This window comes from Rattus norvegicus, chromosome 13, assembly GCF_036323735.1.
Source record: "Rattus norvegicus strain BN/NHsdMcwi chromosome 13, GRCr8, whole genome shotgun sequence".
In the NCBI taxonomy this organism is placed as follows: Eukaryota; Metazoa; Chordata; class Mammalia; order Rodentia; family Muridae; genus Rattus; species Rattus norvegicus.
The window spans coordinates 53,029,312-53,038,074 of NC_086031.1; positions in this window are offsets into that span (position 1 = coordinate 53,029,312).

Consider the following 8,763-nt stretch of genomic DNA (forward strand, 5'->3'; position numbering starts at 1 on the left):
ATGGCAGTGATGATTTAGACTCTGGCATTACAAAGGTCTTAGTTCTCTGTGTAAATTTTAACACCCCCAAATTCCCTCGATGTGAATGAGGAAAGATACTGTGCCCATCCCAGTGAGCCATCAAAGCGAAGCTAATCAGAAGATGGGCTGGAGGAGGGGAGGAAGCACAGTTCCATGTCTCCCCGGTCAGGGTCAGGGCCACACTGTATGAATTCAGTCTCCCCCAAAAAGAAAAGATTGCTTTTTGTTTTCCTTGTACCTATCAAACAGCTGGCAGTATCTCTTCAAATTCAACCTATTCTGTAGGGTCTGAGAACCAGGAAAAGAAAAAAAAAAGAAAAAGAAAACTTTCTCATGGTCACCCAGAACAAATGAAGTTAAATGTTGTATACTGTAGTTGAAAAAGGAAAAATCCACCAAGCTAAAAAAAAGTGTGAAAAGCAATTTATGTTCAGGTTGGTTTAGAGTTTACAACATAGATGCCTGGGAGCAGGATATAATAATAATAATATACAACAGTAACATTCCACCAACAACTTAGTCTCACTGTGTTTAGATGAAACACTTATGTCAAGATATTGGGGGAAAAGAAGAAAGATCTATGTAAAGGCATACACTCTCAGTAGCCCTCTGTCGTGCTTTAGGCAACAAAACCAATATTCTCGCACCCTCAGGTCTTGTTTTGTTTACTAAAGAACTGGTGCCAAGAGAATCAATGTGTATGAAATCTATGTTGGCTATAGATACATGTATATATCTAGATATAGGTATATGTAGGTTGGATGTAGACAGATCTGCCAGATCTATCTGAATACAGACTGTACCCTTTCTACCGGGTTACCGTGCTTCCTGCTGCATCTCGTCCACGGTTAACGACAACACAAGGACAACGGTATAATCGTTACAGCAGCAAGCGTCTGTGTGCCCTTCATGTGAACAAAGCTGCGTATGTGTGCATATGCATGCAAACTCATTTAGTAGAACTTATTAATAAATAGGGCCATGATTGCCACATCTCAGGGAAGAGGGAGCTGAGTCCCAGAAGTGCTTCTTCAAGTGGCCCACAAGAGTATCAGTGAGAAGCACCAAGAGCCTCTTTTCCCAACATGAACACCTAACCCAGTGTCCACAAACGTTCATTGATCTGTTTCAGGAAACAGATTAATTCTTATTCCAGTTGATTGTCTCCCTATGACTTCTCCTGAGTCCCACAGACTTCTTAAAGAACGTAATTTTGTAAGCTTCAAACTAAACGTATATAAAATTGTTTCTTTTGTGGGGGGCATTTTATTAGAAGGTCAGGACTTAGCTATGTAAAGCAAATTGATTGTAGGGCAGAAAAGGGAAGAAGTATACCAACATGTTTGGCACTTAGCATGATGAGCCAGGCATTTTGCTTATGTTTGTATATTCTCTTAGCATCTACAGCTTAGCTATAGGTTTTAGTGGATAGAGGATGGTGAGAGTAGTTGGGACACTTAAAGAGCCACGGGTAAGATGACATCAATTGTAGGGCCAGCCTGTGCGATTACCTAAGCTGACACACCGGAAATGTTCAAAATGAATTCTCAGCACAGGAAGAAAGAGAAACCTTTGCTGTGTTCTGTCAGGACGGAGAGGACACACTCCGGAAAACCCTGACAGCATTGCCACATTGAGGAGGACATGGACTCTTAAAGGAGCCAAGGCATTTCACAGGAGTGAGAAGATGGCCTGGCTACCATCTCGCTTTATAATTCTGGGTGCCGGGGGACCCTGTGGATAGTTTGAGTCTGAAGTCACTATGGGACTTGGTAAGACCTGAGTCTGAGGGATGATATCATAATCAATAGAAGGAAATGATTGTTTACTGAGCTCCAAAGAGCACATCTATTAAAGTAACAATGAGATGAATGGAAAGCCTACAGTTAAAATTCAGAATTTGGCAAATGATATACAAAGTTTGGCCAACATTATTTTTTTTTGCCACAAATCTGCTGCACTTAAAAAAAAAAGTCAAAGATCTTCAAAAATAATGTCCAGGCAATTGAAGAAGCCAGCATGTGATTTACAATATGCCACTGAATTTGAAGCGCTTTGCAAGAGCGTTTACTTAAACCTCATGGAGACAATGATTTAAAGCATGGAATGGAGCCACCAGCGTGGGCAGAAGTGGGAAAGGTTATTGCGAAAACAGCCTGTCTTCCCTTGCGTAGAAAAAAACCAGAAGCAGGGAGTATCTGTAGTCGGTGTGTCTAAATGGCTATATCACCCTAAAAAATGTGGGTCAACACTGGGCTTTAGAGTCAAGAGGAATTCCTCCTCCTTCCCCCTCCCTCTGTCCCCTGAGGACCTGTGATGCCCTCCTTTGTGATCAGGGTGGGAGATAAGCAGCAATGAGCTGGAAGTGAGATTTGGAACAGAGTACTCTGAAATCGATACGCCAGCTGGAGCAGAAAGTCCAAAAAAAAAAAAAAAAAAAAAAACCACCATAAATTTCTTGGAAAATGACCCTGTCTTTTGGCAATTATTACCATGAATGAGAATAACTCAAACACCCGAAGTGTGGCGTGGCTTGCCTCACAGTCCTCCGTGCCTGCTGCGTTTTAACTCTTGTGTTTTCTCTAGTGGTCGTAGCTGACAGGCTTTGAGGGACACAAGCTGTAAGACAATATCACATTTTATTTAGTGTGATGGTTTTCCTTTGTGTTGTACTTACCTGGCAGGGGCGTTTCCGTGGCCGCAAAGACAAGGGTTTCCCAGGATAGGACGGAACTCTTGCACTCTTGTGCTGACCCCTGACATGTCTCCAAATATGTGAGACCCCACTGAACAGTCTGGATAGTGTATTCACACACGTCTCTGTTATTTAAAAAAAATCTTATCAATGTATTTCTGTGGAATAATTTCAAGGTGAAACACATAATACATTTAAATTGTATTAATGAGCACATGTTAAACATTTCTACCTTTATACATAAAATCAATATAATATTTTAGCCTAATGAACCCCCTGGACTAGGACCTCATGGGGGAACCGAAGCAAACAGCAGAAGGATGTCGTGCATTTTGCCAATTATTTTTCTTGGAGGGGGTCATCAGCCATATGAGGAGCCTGATTAATAAATTCTACCTTATCCATGGTAAATACACCATGTACAGCGAGGGTCTCTGAACACATAGGGTTCGTCTTTATTGCATTATAGAGGTCTTGAGTTTGGTCAGCCAGTCAATAAAAAAGCGATCTGTTTCACCTTTTTTATAACCCAGAAATCTGTTTTTTCCCCCTAGATGCTCTTTCTCATACTCTCCCAGTCTTTGCAAATTTAGCAGTGACTGTAAGCAAGGTATTATATTTTCCTAACTCCCTCTTGAAGTTGGAATTCTAGTTACAGCTTTGCCATTTAGCAATATGGTGTTGAACACCCTTGGCCCCTGGGATTCAGGTTTTGCTATGCATTTTATTTTTCTCAACTCATGTGCCTTAACATATTTACTATATCTCTTCTCTTGTGCCTAACCCTGAGTCAGACACTTGGGGGAGGAGGGTAGAAAAACAAACGCTTTACATAAAAACTCAAGTCTTGGGAAGCTCAAAGACTCCTGAGAGGAAAGAGACAAAACAAATTATTGTAGTGATAATTAGATGATTATGATTTTTGCATTTATTTATTTATTTATTTATTTATTTATTTATTTATTTATTAGACAGGGTTTCTCTGTATAACAGCCCTGGCAGTTCTGAAACTCCTTCCTTTGTAGAACAGGTTAGCCTCAAACTAAGAGATTTGCCTGCCTCTGCCTCCAGACAATTGGGATTAAAGGCATATACCTCCACCATGTGGTTCATGTTATGCTTTTGTTGAGCGGCAAGAAGAAATAGTAGCAGGACATAGGATGATACCTAACAGTAGATTCTAAAGTGTCCTGTGCGAATTCTAAATTCCAAATTGTGTCTGGCACATAGTAGGTCTAATAAACTGTGCCTGAATTGAAAACTGTGTCATTTGAATAGTGATAATACTGTCAAGGAAATAGTACCAGAGTTTCCTAGGTTTTGTTTTATGCCACCTGCTTATCAAGAAACAGAAAACAATTTTCTTGTTGGTGGGTTGACAGAAAAGGGAAAATTTTGTTTTATCTTGGGGATAGAAAAAATATTTCAAGAGCTGAAATTTAACATGTCTCTCTTTGATGTGCATAAACCTTAAAGAGATCATGTAAGCAATTTGGAGATATTTTTTTTGTTTGTTGTTGGCTTTTTATCCCCACACTGCTTTAGTGTCTTACTCAAAAGTTAATTCCTTTGACAAGCGATTTTATCTCATGTTCAGAAAAAGGCTTAGACCACAATGCAAATGACTGTTTAACTTCGAGCAAGGGATTTAGATTGGATGAATTCAATTTTGCTTTGTACAACTCATCACCTTTTTAAAACCATCGGTTCCTCCCTTTTATTAACTCACACATAACTACTTGTCTTCTGGTTTGCTGACACAGCAAGTCAGACAACCCTGATGTCTGTCAAAGGGACTAGCCATGAAAACCCCAGCACGGCATTCATCAGAAGGACACTCTTGATGAAGGCGACTAAATTTGCCGTTTTCATTCACCTTACAGTGTTTCAGCACAGCTAACCTAATCTTCTTCCTCTCATGCTTGTTCTTCTTGAGAGTGATATAGGATTTCTTCCTTAGCCCCAACTCGAAGTCTCAACACGAGATGAGGGTGGACTCCTTTTGAATAAAGTACGGCCATCTGCCAGCTGCTTGTCAGTGAAGATCAGCCTCTACCGATCAGGAGGAATTCCTTCCTTATCCTGGATCTTGGGCTTTACATTTTCTATAGGGTCCTAGGGTTCAACCTTGAGCATCCCTGTAAAGGCCTTCAAACATCTGCATGGTGGTGGCTCCACCCCAGATGGTGGATGGAAAAGTCACTCCTCTTGTTTTTATCTGATAAAAGAATAAAAGATGAGAGGAGAGAACCTGAAAGGAGGATCAGTGGTTAAGATCACTTTCTTCTCTTCATGAAGACCCAGGTTTGCTTCCCAGCACCCAGTTGGAGGCACCGAGCCATAGGTAACTCCAGTTCCAGAGACTCTGCGGGCCATTTCTTGCCTCTTCCGGGTACTGCAAGCAAGTGATACACATAGATACATGTAGACAAAACACTCTTAGATACAATAAAGATAAGGTATCTTTTTGCAAAATGGAAGAAATCCAGCCTCATAGTTAAAGGAGCTTTGTTGTACGACTACTTATGAAACAATGTGACTATTCTGTTTCAGGCTAATCTAACATGGAATATTACATCTCAACGGCGACCCCGGAAGCTATAGGCTCGCCCCCGGAAGCTATAGGCTCGCTCAGTTGATGAGGCTCACGTCTGCAGGGAAACCCTGCTTCTGTTGATGCTTCAGTAGCCTTAATTGTCTTCGCCATTCAAGGTAGTTTGTGTTACTGTGGCTCTATAAGATCAAGAAGTAAATACGAACCAACAGAAGTGACAACCTCGGGAAAACGTTATTACTTGGAAATAGAGCCAAAAATACCTTTGCCTGACTCCTGAGATTAGATCTGAAGGGACAATGTTTTGATAAGAAAAATGGCAAGATGCAGAGAGACAGAGAGAAGGTACAAAGAAAGAAAGCCACCCAGAATAGAGTGGCAAAGGAGGTTGAAGAAGTGAGATTCAAAAATAATTTTCTTTTCCATACTGATATATAGCTACTGATATAGGGTAGCTAAGAAAACTTACAGAGATTTCAAGGAAAACACCATCTCTGGGAAAGTTTTTCTTTGATCATTTGACCGCTTTTGAATAAAAATCCCCGGACACCAGCAACTCAAAAGTTCAGAAGATCAAAACCTGACAGGGATCAAAATTTCAATCGATACTCAAAGAAAAGTTTACAGATAGGGGACTGGGTCAAAACAAAGAATACAAAATGTGCAGTCACTAGCTTAAGACTCTGGCCTTACACTCTTAACTACCAGGAGGTTTGTTGCCTGTTGAGAGTCCTTGATGGGGACAGGACAGACTCTGTTCTGTTTCCTGTTACCAGGCTCATAAAAACCGGACTGGGTATACATTCCTAATACCCACTTCACTTAGCACCTGAAGTCAGTACAGGTCAGCTATGCTACCTCCTTAGAAGAGACTTTTCTACGTGCCCAAGATCATATATTTTACTGTTTGACTTGGAGGAAAGGTGTTATGCCTATGGTGTGAAGTCAGAAGACTGAGTGAGGTGACACATGCCACTGCAGTTAAAATACGTGCTGAAGACAAATCCTCTTCCTGTTTATCATACCTCTCTGAACTGTTTATTGGATTTCAGGCAAGTCACATGTGTTTCTATTTCTCATTTTCCTCCTCTGCATATAAAATGATATTTAATGTCTACCTGATAGGCATAGATATTAAATACACGTATACAGCCAGTATAATTACGGGGTTATAGCAGTTGTCTGCACTGGGCCTGCACCATGAGGAAACAGTAATAATCAGTCATAGATGCAGGAGGATTTCAAGGGGGCATAGCCTTCTTGATGAAGTTTGGCCACTGAGGGATGCCATGAGGGGGTCATTGTCTTCCGTTGTGTACACTATAGTGAACCTGCCAGACTCTAGTGGATGATTCACATGTATGGTTACACAGATGGCTCTGGTTCAACTAGTGGATCAGAAAACAAAGACATGGTCATGAGTCAGAAGAGGGATTTACAAGGGGCAAGCCCGTGTACAAACTACTTAAAGTTAAACAAAAAGCAAAGGTAACTTGCTTGGCAAAACCTCCGGCTTCCTGTGAAAATATTAATATTGCAGTCATTAATGCACAGATTCAAATGGGAGCACCTACTTTTTAGTTTTGTTTGCTGATACCTTCAAAGTCCTTAGAATTTCCATAATGCCACACTTAAGATGCATTTTTAATTATAGTTCTCTTTGTGACAGGTGTGAAATTGTAATAGCTAATTTGCTTATTTCTCTTGATACAATGCATATGATCTGAACACGGAAAAATAGTGTTAAAAGCCTTAACAATAACTTTTGGCGTTTTGACAACCTGAGAGAAATTTCTATTTGTATTCATTTAGAGTTTAAGAAAAATGAGAGAATTACTTTTTAAATGATACATTCTGTTTGGGGGCATTTGTGTGTGTGTGTGTGTGTGTGTGTGTGTGTGTGTGTGTGTGTGTGTGTTATGTGTGTGTGTGTGTGTGTATGTGTGGTATGTGTATGTGTGGGGTGTGTGTGTGTAGTGTGTGTGTGTATGTGGTATGTGTGTGTATGTGTGGTGTGTGTTATGTGTGTGTGTGCGGTATGTGTGTGTATGTGTGGTGTGTGTGTGTGTGTGTAGTATGTGTGTGTATGTGGTGTGTGTGTGTGTTTGTGTTTGTGTGGTGTGTGTGTGTGTGTGCGAGTTAGATAGGGGCTACACTTTTTAAAAGGAGTTGAGAATGAAGTTCAGCTGTAGAGCCCTTGACTAGGGTTGATTACCAACTCCACAAATAATAGATCACAAAAAAGCAAGGAAACATGTTTTTCCCCTAGAGCAGTGGTTCTCAATCTTCCTAAAGCCGTGACCCTTTAATATAATTCTTTGTGTTATGGTGACCCCAATTATACAATTATTTTCTTTGCTACTTTATAGCTGTAACTTTGCCACTGTTGTGAATTATGATGTAAGTATTTGTGTTTTCTGGTGGTTTTAGGTGACCCCCATGAAAGGGTCAGTCAACTCCCAAGGGGGTCTGAACCCACAGGTTGAGAACCACTTCCGTAGCACATCTTGCATGGTTTTATTAACCATACTTTTTGGTCCCTAAGATTTTTTTCTAGCCTTGAACTCTAAAGTAGTGAATTTGTATGGCAGTAAGCCATGGGGCATGTTGGTAACATGTTACAATGGCCATAAGAAACAAATACAATGTTAATGTGAGTTTTAAAATTCAGTTCTTTTAATATGCATGCTTATTTCTTAATAAAATCTCAACCTTTTTCTAGTACAGTTTTACTTTTAAATCAATGATGGCTAAGCTGTTGCACTTAAAATTGTACCATGCAATATCAAGACAAAAGGTCAATTTCAACTAAGTACTTCTGTGAGATATTTCATAAACACAACATTTATTTCAGTGACAGCATGGCTTTTTTTTAAAAGCATTTTTTTCTTTCCAACAAATAAATGTTCCCACTTCCTCTTTTTATTTAGTTTGAATACATATTGTAATTATGTTTCTTGTTTGCTGTAATAAAACAATGACCAAAAACAACCTATGGGAAGAAAAGATTTACTCCTTCTTACAGCGTAATTCTATCACAAAGGGAAGTGAGGGCAGGAACTCAGGGTGGAAAGTCAGAGATAGAAACTGAAGCAGGTGCCACAGAGAAAAACTGCTTACTGCTTCCCATCCCAAGACTTGTTCAGCCCACTTTCTTATACAATCCAGGACCAGCTGCCATGGGTGTCACCACCCACAGTGGGCTGCACTCTCCCACATCAATCAAAATGAAGAAAATGTCCCCACGGGCTTGCCTACAGACCAATCTAATGGGGACACTTTCTCACTGGAGGTTTCCTCTTCCCAGATAACCGTAGTTTCTGCAAACAAAAGCAAAAAAAAATGTGGATAGCTTGATTTGTATTCTGAGTTTGTTAGGGTCTGAGAAATGCTGAAGGAAAACCCCAGACTCAGTATGAAGGCAAAGAGAATTTATTCTGTAGAAACAGCCACCGTGCAGGAGTCAACCAAAAGACGGTAACAACTTGAGGAG